This window comes from Eretmochelys imbricata, chromosome 1, assembly GCF_965152235.1.
Source record: "Eretmochelys imbricata isolate rEreImb1 chromosome 1, rEreImb1.hap1, whole genome shotgun sequence".
NCBI lineage: Eukaryota > Metazoa > Chordata > Testudines > Cheloniidae > Eretmochelys > Eretmochelys imbricata.
Window position 1 is genome coordinate 186492195 of NC_135572.1, and position 9942 is coordinate 186502136.

Genomic DNA, 9942 nt, shown 5'->3' on the forward strand with positions numbered 1-9942 from the left:
GTACTCCTAACCTCAGAAAACACTACTTTAAGACTCACTAGCACAGGAATTGCCTAGCACCCCCTCCCAGATCAGTGAGTGATGTCTAGCTGCTATAAACCTATGTTAATGGCAGGTTGTGTATGTTGTTTGTTTATTGCTGAGGAGGAATGTGTGTCACAGCTGTCAGGATTATACAAATATTTCTATGACTTCAGATAGCTTGGTATTTTTACATGCAGCGGAGAGAGTGCGTAAATGTGCAGGTAAAAATTGGAAAAAACTTTAGTAAGAGACTAAAGAGAATATTCCACAGGACCGTTGAGGAGACTAGGAGCGGTCAGAGACAACACTTCTAAAACATACTTTGCACTTCTATAGCACCTTGTATCTGTGGGCTTCAAAAGAGTTTGGAGTAAATTAAGTTTTGCCCCTTTGACGTAGCTACGTAAACAGGCCCAGAAAGGTTAATGGGCTTGCCCACAATAATACAGTAAGTCAGTGGCATGGATGAGAAAAAAAAACAGTCTTAGCTTCCAGTATCCTGCTCTAGCCACTAGACTGAAATCCAAGTCAAAGAATCAGAGCAGAGGGAACTTGTGGTGTTGACTTTCAAGCATGAGACTGTGAGAATAGTACAGAGCAAAAAGGAAAAAAGTGGTGAAATTAAAGCATCCACTATAACTTAAAGACAACATCTGTGGAAACAAGTGATAGAAGGCTGAGACCTGGTGCCTAGATACTCTGGCGCTGGGTACATTAAATATACATTGATAGATTAGATTACAAGGAAAGGCATGTAAGGTGGAAATGGTAGCAGCCAGATACCCAAGAAGTCAAGAGGTATCCAGAAACATTTTTAAAATTCTATTTAGGAGGAACTGAATAGATGAGGGGCCTTGCATGGCCTATACAGCTTTTTACTTCTGGGTTGTTAGTTCAAAGCCAGCACAGCCAGCTAAAGACAAAAAGTGCTCCTCTCTCATGGCTGTTGAGAGGCATATGTGAAATGGGTTTAGTGGTCTCTACTCAGCTGAGAGAGATTCCTATCACCTAGTATTGACTGACCCTTTGTTAGCAATGTCACCACAGAAGCCAAAGAATGAATACTCAGGAAAACTGAACTACTCTCTCACCCCCAGAGGTAGTCCCACCAAGCAAGGTTGAAACCCATTGGCAGGGCAGTGTGAAGGAAATTTGTTCTGTGGCGGTCTATGCTTTATATTGTTTGAGATAAAGAAAAGACTTCAGGCCTCACAGTTGTCAGTCCATCATCAGTGACCAGCACAGTGTCCAAACACAAACATATCTTTTATAGTTAGGCATCTCTAAAGGTGCAGTTGGTTCTAGAAGTCAGAGCCTGACTCTTCCAGCCATTGAACTCAAAGGCTAAAGAAAGTCCTATTGTCTTCAGTAGGAATGCCCCCTCCCACAATCTGTTTTCATAGTTTCTCCATGATTTGTAAAATTCTCACCATAACTCCCCTGTAACTTTTCTCTACATTTACCATGAGAAACATAAAGACCTAATCACCACTAATTATTTAGTTAACCCTTTCTTCCTGGAGTGAAAATATGAATGACAACACTGCACAATGTCCAAACAAGCATTCCACTGAAAAATGCAGGCGAGTGCAATTAAACTGAGAGATGCTCACATTTTTAGTTCATATTTGCACATGGAAAGCCAGATTATCAATATTTTACATGGAGAGTTGTACGCCTGTGCATGCAGTTACAACATTTATGCATTCAATTATGGCAACTGCACAGGCAAATGGGCAATGGCATGCCTAATGACCATTTGCAAATACAATTACAACTAATCACATAAATTAGGCACACAACTGCATATGCAGAATACTAAAAATCTGGCCCACATTCCTCTGTTTCAGAAAGATGTGTATTCTTTAACTACCTGCCCACAGTGCAAATGGCACTGCATCATATCTTCTTGCATATATGCTTGCTAATTGATTTTCCCATTCATTTGAACCATACAGTGATCTTAAATGTAAATAGTACATTGCAGCCAGAAGTATCCAAAAAATGCTTTACAAATTATACACAAAAGAAAATGCTTCTCCCTGCAAGGAATTGTGGCCATCTCTAGGGTGGAATACAGCAACTGTTTAGGGCTGCAGAGAAACACTATATGACAGTTTAGCACAGTAAGCGATGAATACTTTATTCAATTAAACTATAGGGGAATTTTATCGAGATGGAATGCAATTTCCTGAGTTTGAATTTGGCCAAGAGCCAAGGGCTAAGACCCCTCCCTTTTTAAAAATTGCCATGGAATCTTTAATGGTCGTAAGTGGTCAGGATTTAGATTTTACATCTCATCTGAAAGACACAGAGACAAAATCACCCTGGGAATAAGCAGATGCGAGTCCCATTGACTTCTGTGGGAGTTGTGGCTGCTTATTCCAAGAATGAAATTGGTCCATCACGTCCTGAAGCACTGTGTCCCCTCACACCATACAGAGAAATTGGTTCAGTACTGCCCAGAGGGAAGCATACTGAATCACAAACAAACACCAGGCTCCCCACATCATCATTCCAAGTTTATAACCCAGATATTGACCAGACCTTGGTTAATTTGGGAGATCACAGTCTGAGGTGATATAGCTTCAGGCGCTCGTATTTTGTTAATCAATTTCTTGCTGTGCATGGGAATGTGGACAGTAGCTGTTATATGAAGTGTGCAATAGGTTTATAATATTCTCACTTGGGTATATATACAATGCATATCACTGAAAAGTTGTTTTGTTCTTGCTGAAAGAATAGAACATCCTGGAGCACTCAAGATAGCACTGAGTGCATGCATAGTTAGTTTATATTAGAATTTCTAACAGGATGAGTCTCACCTGTTATGTGTGTAAAAATACATGCTTTGCATGTTTTTACGTTATATGATTTTGTAATACTGTACACCCCAAAAAAAAGCACTTAGCACTTTACAAACTTTTATCGTAGCAACCTAAAATACACCACTTTAGGAGGTAGGTAAGTATTAGCCCCATTTTACAGATTGGGACTGAGACTCACAGAGGTTAATGCTAGCTTTACCGCTGATTGGCCTAAGGCTACACATCAAATCAGTGTCAAGATCTCAAATGTTCTTAGCTTTCAGTCCCCTTGCTCAGTCCACTAGAACATACTGTCTCTCAAATGGGCCCAGTGAAGCAGAAAGTAAGAACACTGTTAGTTGAGATGCTTATGTCGCTATGTAGCAAAATGTTTGTGTCTCTAGATTGCAGGAATGGTGCTTATGATGATCAGTATGTCTCCAGAGCACAAGAATAGTGTGTGTGTGTGTGTCCCCGTCCAGAGCCTTAAAATGTGTTTGTGATTTATACCTTCTTGGTATGTAGAGAGCATTTGGGGTGTGCAAATCTTCGGTGTGTAGGAATAATGTTTGTGACTTGAATGTCTGCTATGTAGAAATAATGTTGGTGGAGCAGGCTAGGAAAAACCTTTGTTTGGCAGCCTTAGACAACCAAAAACCTAATCTGAAGCAATAAAATATAATTGTTTACTGCCAACCCCCACAGATCCTAAACTGCACATGAAAATCCAGTATGCATCAACTGACCAGGGCAACTCACATAAGGTTCAAAATTAAAACCAAATTGCTACTTTGGTCTCCTTTTAACATCATCAAACAGAAGAAGAAATGACCGATTTGCCCCCATGTCCTCCTGACACATTGCCATTGTCTTCCTCTGTCTCCATCCAGCTAGTTGCATCCTGTGTTGTACTTTATGAGGGGCGCACATGGTTTGTTCTGCATGTGCTCCCTCTGCACGGCAGGATAAGGTGCAACTGATGTTCGCAAGGAAACAGAGGCAGGAGGCCACTGCTTGTTTTTGGCCTCAGGTCATACTTACTGATCAGTGCATCTAGGATTTTAAAGTGCAGAGCTGATCAGATCAGCAGTTTTTCCTGGAAGGAGGAAAGTGACATAAAATATGCACAAGCCTTCCTTCTGTGCTGACAGCAGATTGAGTTGTCAGATGATAAGAGGAAGCAGCCTCTTGCTCTCCTCACCCCAGCATGGACAGCTCTTGACACCCATAATGCAGTGCTGGTTTTGACTTTGTCATCTCCAATTCACTGTTCACTATTTGTGCAGATTCTCAACATTTGGTCAGTTGGTTCACCACCCCAGTTTTCATGCCCATTCAGTCCTTCGCCTTTCTGCTAAGACTGCCACCAAGGGACCAATTAGTGCTCACTATTGTTGGGTTTTGTTTTGTGACCTGACCTTTATCCACTAGGAACTAAACTAAAGCCACACAGGACATGGAAAAGCCATCAGGTGGTAACTTTCACTCACTGCCAGCCTGGGCTGAATTTAAACAGGTGCAACGCTGACTGTGTGTATTCTTTGTGTGTGAAAAGTGTGATATGCACATATCCCATGAGCAGAAACTGCCTTTCCTCCTATTTTACGTCTTAATAAGGAGAACAAGTTGTGGTATGTTTGACTCCTGGAAAGGGGTGTGTGTGTAGTTTAAAAGTCTTGTAGTACACCAGACCCTCGCTAGAACGTGGGATTTGGGATCCATGCACGCTACCGCGTTATAGTGGGGACTGCATTAAAATTAATTCCAATTAAAGTAATTAAATTTGGGATCCATGGCTGCGACCACGTTATATGCAAATTCGCGCTATATAGACGTGTGTCCTAGCGAGGGTCCGGTATATGCGGTTTGTGTGTGTAATGTCTGTTTCACAAATGTGCAAGACAGCAACTGTGGTGTGAGTCTTCTTAGGTGCGCAGGACCATTGTATCGTACATAGTCACTATAGTACAGAACACATGGATCTGATTCTCAACTGCCCTTCATCTTGTGTAGACATTTACATCAGTGCAAAGTGGGTGCAAACAGCTATCATTGTGATGTGACAGCATTTTGCATCCACTGTGCACTGGCGTAAACTACTACATAAGTTGCAGGGCAATAGAGAATCAGGTCATACCTGTGTATGAGCCATGTGCGTTGTTCTTTCTGCAGGAATCACGTGCTGTGTAGCCATTTGTGGTTACGCATGTGGTGTTGCTGTGAACATGTGTGCAGAGGAGCAGTGTTTAGAGGCATGCACATGAAATAACATGTATTTAATACACATACATATTTATTTGGGGATGTGGAGTGCAGGATGATCATATTTTGGTTACCAGATTCCAGCATAGAAATAGAAATTCAGCAACAAATCTCTAACATGAGAGGCAGACCTTGAGGATCTCTGTTTATCCAGATACCTGATTTGGCCCCTGGTAAAAACCTCACTGATGCCTTCATCTCCACCCGCCTTGACAAAGTGACTCCTTTCTCCATGGCCCGCCTAAATCCCACCCTATGCAGAATGTTGCTCTCTCCCTTTTCCTATGTACAATGAAGTACAGCTACATCGCACTTGCCCTCAGACAACTCCAGTGGCTCCCTATTCATGTCGGGATCTACTTCAAAATCCCTTCTTTTAAAAACCCTCCATGGAGTTGGTCCAGCCTGTCTCTTGGATCTCCTCTCTCCCTACTTCCTCTGTTCATCGAGCACTGTGCTCCTCTCCATCTCTTCATCCAATCTCAATGGCATAAGTGCCAGAGCCTTCTTGTCTGCAGGTACTGCCACCAGGAACAGCTTCTTTGATCCCCCTGCCTCATTGTCTGTCGGTCTCATTTAAAATCTGACCTGAAATTTTTTTTTTTCCTCCTCTGACTGAACATCTCAAATTCTCCCTCTGCTATTACCTCCATAACTGTGTTTTTTAATGCTGTAGAGTGTATGAGACACAGCTAGTGCAGCACATGTCATATCAAATACCGGTTTTGGTTTGGTGGGGGCTTTTTGTTTTGTTTTTTTACAAGAAGGGGGTGAGGCAGAGGGAAACTGAACGGAATTTCTCCTTCACATTTTTTGCAGCACCATACGGAGCCTCCATCTTCCTTGCTAGCCTGAGGAGGGTCTCAGGCCAATTTCATCTCCCTCCCCCATCTCCCATTCTGCTCAGATTCTTTAACACATGATGCTTTCCTCCAGGCCTTGATTGGGAAAGCATGAATCCTCACTCTTGCTCTCTATTCCAGCTCCTACATGACCTAGGTTGTGTCAGGACCTTAGGCTGATCAACATTTGTGCAGCTCACGCTCTTGTAAATTACTTTTCAACAAATAGCAAGAATCAGGGAAACCCTAGAATTATGATTAGGTGATAAAGTTAAAAGACATCAGGAGGATCCACCTAGTGCCAAAGTTTCACTCCAGTAAAATAATATCAGAATTTATCTCAAGAGAAAGAAAATTCACAAAATCAAGAACAATTTTGATTTTAATTTTGTAAGGATTGGGAATCAGGATTCAGGCATCACCCCCTCTCCCTTTTTGCTCTTTCGCAGCATCACCTCAGCAGCAGTAGGTTATAGCCACAAAACCACTAGTGAGTAAACAGACCTCACACTGTTACCCTCACACACAGCCAGATATTTACTCGCCGATAAATAGCAATTGTAAATAAATCTCATTTAATCTCCAAAATCCACAATAAAAATCTTCCAGCCCTGTGGTAGTTTACAGATCTGCCTTGCTTCAGTTAGGTCCAAAAAAACACAAGGTCTGGAATACACAATGACAAAAAACCCAGGGTTTTCCTCTCTCTCTGGCATCTCACTATTTTTCTTTAAGAGATGTACAAGGGGCGAGGCAGAAGAAAAACCCCAACCCCTCCTCCCACCTCATTCTCACTATTAATCGGCCAATAAATCTTCCAAAAAGACACAAGGACAGAAGCCAACAGGTGGGAAAAGCTTTTTGTTCCTTGAGACACGCTGAGACACTGGATCTGCGCTCTCTAGTCGGTTTCTGCCAGGGTCTCTTTAATAATAAATAATATATAATACTTTGTCCTTCTCTAGCACCTTCCACCTGAGGCTCGCCGGGCAGGCTACAAACATGATGGAATTTCGCCCCTTTGAGATAGGTCACTCTCACCACCTCCTGTTTGCAGATGGGGGAGGAGGGGGAAACTGAGGCACGGAGGGCGAGAGATCAAACTCGCCACCGAGCCCTCCCCACCCCCGGCCGTGGAAAAGTTTCTGGCTTCCCCCCGCCTGCCATGCCCCCGGGGCCCAGGGGCTGCGAGCGCCCCGGCTCTGGCGCACCGCCTCCCCCAGCCCCCGGGGACGCAGCAGGGTGCGATGCAGCCGCGGCGGCCCCGCCGCCGAGCCGGGGGAGGCAGGAGGCCTCCAGCAGCCTGCTGCGCCCGGCCGTGCCCCGCTTCCCCCCCACCCCCACGCCGGCCCCGGCGGGGGAGGCGTCGCGCGCCTTTCGGCGGGGTCCGCTCGGGGGTCTCCAGCCGGCGGGGCCGGGCGCGGGCTCCGGCAGCGGCGGAACGAGCCCCCGCGGGCACGGAGCGCTCGGGCGGCTCCGCCGCGCTGCCGCCCGCCGCGGCCGGGAGCAGGGTCTGCGGCTGCCGCTCTTACCTTGCTAGGCGCGGGATTCCTGGGGAGTCATTCCGCCGAGCCGGGGGGGGGCCGCGGCGGCCAACACAGCGAGCCCCTGCGCCCGCAGTCCCCGGCCTCCCGCTACCAAGACACTAGGACAACATCAAAGCAACTTAGGGGGAACACTTTAGGGGCCTATTGTCTGCTCTGGCCTGATCGGTTTTCCTTCTGCCTCCCCCTCTCGCTGCCGCGGCACTTGGTACGGCCCAGGCATTCATGCCAAGTAGCTTTCACACATGGAAGCTTGTCTCCAGCAATTGCTGACAAGCCACAAACAAGACGTTCCCCCTCCCTCCGCCCTGCCCCCGCCTCCTTTCTTCAGAATGCAAACTAAAACTCCAGTGACAGGCCTAGCTGCACACACACACCAGGCAGGCAGCTCAGCCCAGCTCAGCTCGCTGCTGTACTGGGGGAGCTCAGAGACAGGAAAGAGCCCCGGCTGGGTTGGGGGCAGGGAGAAAGCTGTCTGCTGTGTCCCAGTAAAATGGCAGAGGGAGAAGCTGTGCAGACAGCACCGTGCAATCAAAAGCTTTTTTCTTTCTTTTAAGGCTCCCAGTGCGGGGAGGAATTATTCAAATGAGCAACGCGGGGAGCGGGGGGGGAATAAAAAAATCAGATTGCTTACTCTGTATCTTGAGGGGGGAGGGATTTTGCCCAATCAAAATTGTCTCCACCTCAATCTGTTGAGATTTTAGCTTAAACATAAACCATCCCCAGAGTTAAATAACACCATGCATTCCATTTCCCACCTAAGCATTGTAAAGTTCCTACTAATCTTAATTAATTAAGCCTCCCCATGCCCGTGGCAGGGAAGTATCTTTATCTATATTTTACAGACGGGGGAACTGATAGAGAATTTAGGTGATTTGTCCAAGATCACACACAGAGTCAGTAGCAAAAACTGGGAATAAAACTGAGGAGTCCTTTGAGTTTCAATCTTCTGTTCTAACCACAAGTCCTCTGACATGGGCTGCCAGAGGGCAGGTGTGCAAGCGCTGGGAGGAGATGGTTTTCACTTCAACCTGAAGGATTATAAAGATCAAGCACTTTTGGACTTGGAAAAATTGTGAGAGTCAAAAGTAGCGTAAACCATAAGAGCTAGGAAGTAGGGAGCTAAGGTTACACAGTACTAGGTTCTCATTGGCCACATCCTGTCCTGTAAACCCAGGAGGGAACCAGAGGTAATTACATATGTGTATTGAGGGCAAGATTTGTAGCAGAGCTGTGCATAACTTGTTGGTTGTGGTTCACATGGGTTTGGGCAAACTTTTTTTTATTGGCTTCAATTCACAGGGTTCCTCACCCCTTGAAATTTAGGTTCATGCAAACTCAGTTCAGTAAAAGCCAAACCGAAACTTTAGTGGTGTGATTCACTAAGCTCTGTGCATTGTGTATGGATTCATGAGGGTTCATTCAGCCCAGAAGACAGACCACATGACCAACTGTCATACGTTTCATAACAAAACCACAAAACTCAGTCTTGAAAAACATATGCCTGTCCAGAGACAACAAAAGGTTTTGCTTCAAATCTCAACCGAAAAGTTTTGCACACCACTCAGTGAGTTTATTCCATAATTTCATTTTAAATAATAATAATACTCACCACTTGGATGGCACCTTTCATCCAAGGATCTCAAAGTGATTTTACAAGGGTGGATCCTAATTTCCTAGGCAGAGAAAGGGACACAGAGAGATTAAATTACTTGTCCAATGTCACAGTGATATCAGTGGCAGAAGAGAGAGTGCAACTCTCCTGACTTAGAGCTGACTATCCAAACACTAGCCCATACTATCTCTATATTCAAACCCCAAAACAGGGTGTTGCATGGTTCTGGGTTTCACTGAGAAAATTTTACTCAGGCCTAATTTGAAGTTTTGTGACTCGGACAGGATGTAAATTAGGTACTTACCAAGAATGAGGGATAGAGTGCAAGAGAGAAAGAGAGAGGGAGACAGAGGAATGACTGAAGATGTCAAAAAGAGAGATGAAAAGAGAAGGGGGGGAAGGGAGGGAAAAATCAGAGACATCTGTTATATAATAATGGCTCAGATGTATAAATGTGCACATTTTCTTTTCTGTTCTATTCTATATAAGTTTTTATACCCCACTCATCACTGTAGTATTTGAACACCTTTCAGTAATCATTAAGCAATTTCCTGACGGCATGGAACTGAAAGGTTAGTGTAATACCAAAGAGGAGGGGAAATGGATTCAAAGCAACCTTCTGGAGAAAAAACGAGTTTCAGGGAGCACGTAGGCTGGGACTTCAAGGTGAGGGAAAACAAAAACAAACCTGTTATTAGTCAAGCATTTTGTAATCCATTTAGCATCCTACCTCCACACAATCCAGGGGCAAAGCCTTGGTCAGGTTTAAAATGTTTTGAAATTAGTAGGATGGAAGGGAGAAGCAGCAGGGGGACAGAGATGCAAAGAGAAGCGAGATCGGCTGGAGG

The 9942-nt window shown here is 44.8% G+C and overlaps 1 protein-coding gene across 1 annotated transcript in view; it reads right to left on the bottom strand.

The window, feature by feature from the left end:
• The window catches only part of LOC144266658 (uncharacterized), a 59936-nt gene extending 52246 nt beyond the window's left edge, over positions 1-7690 (bottom strand). Inside the window, exon 1 of the mRNA XM_077820113.1 lies at positions 7468-7690. The gene's annotated coding sequence lies outside the window, so the exon portion shown is untranslated. The remainder of the gene's footprint in view (positions 1-7467) is intronic.
• Positions 7691-9942: the final 2252 nt, after the last annotated feature.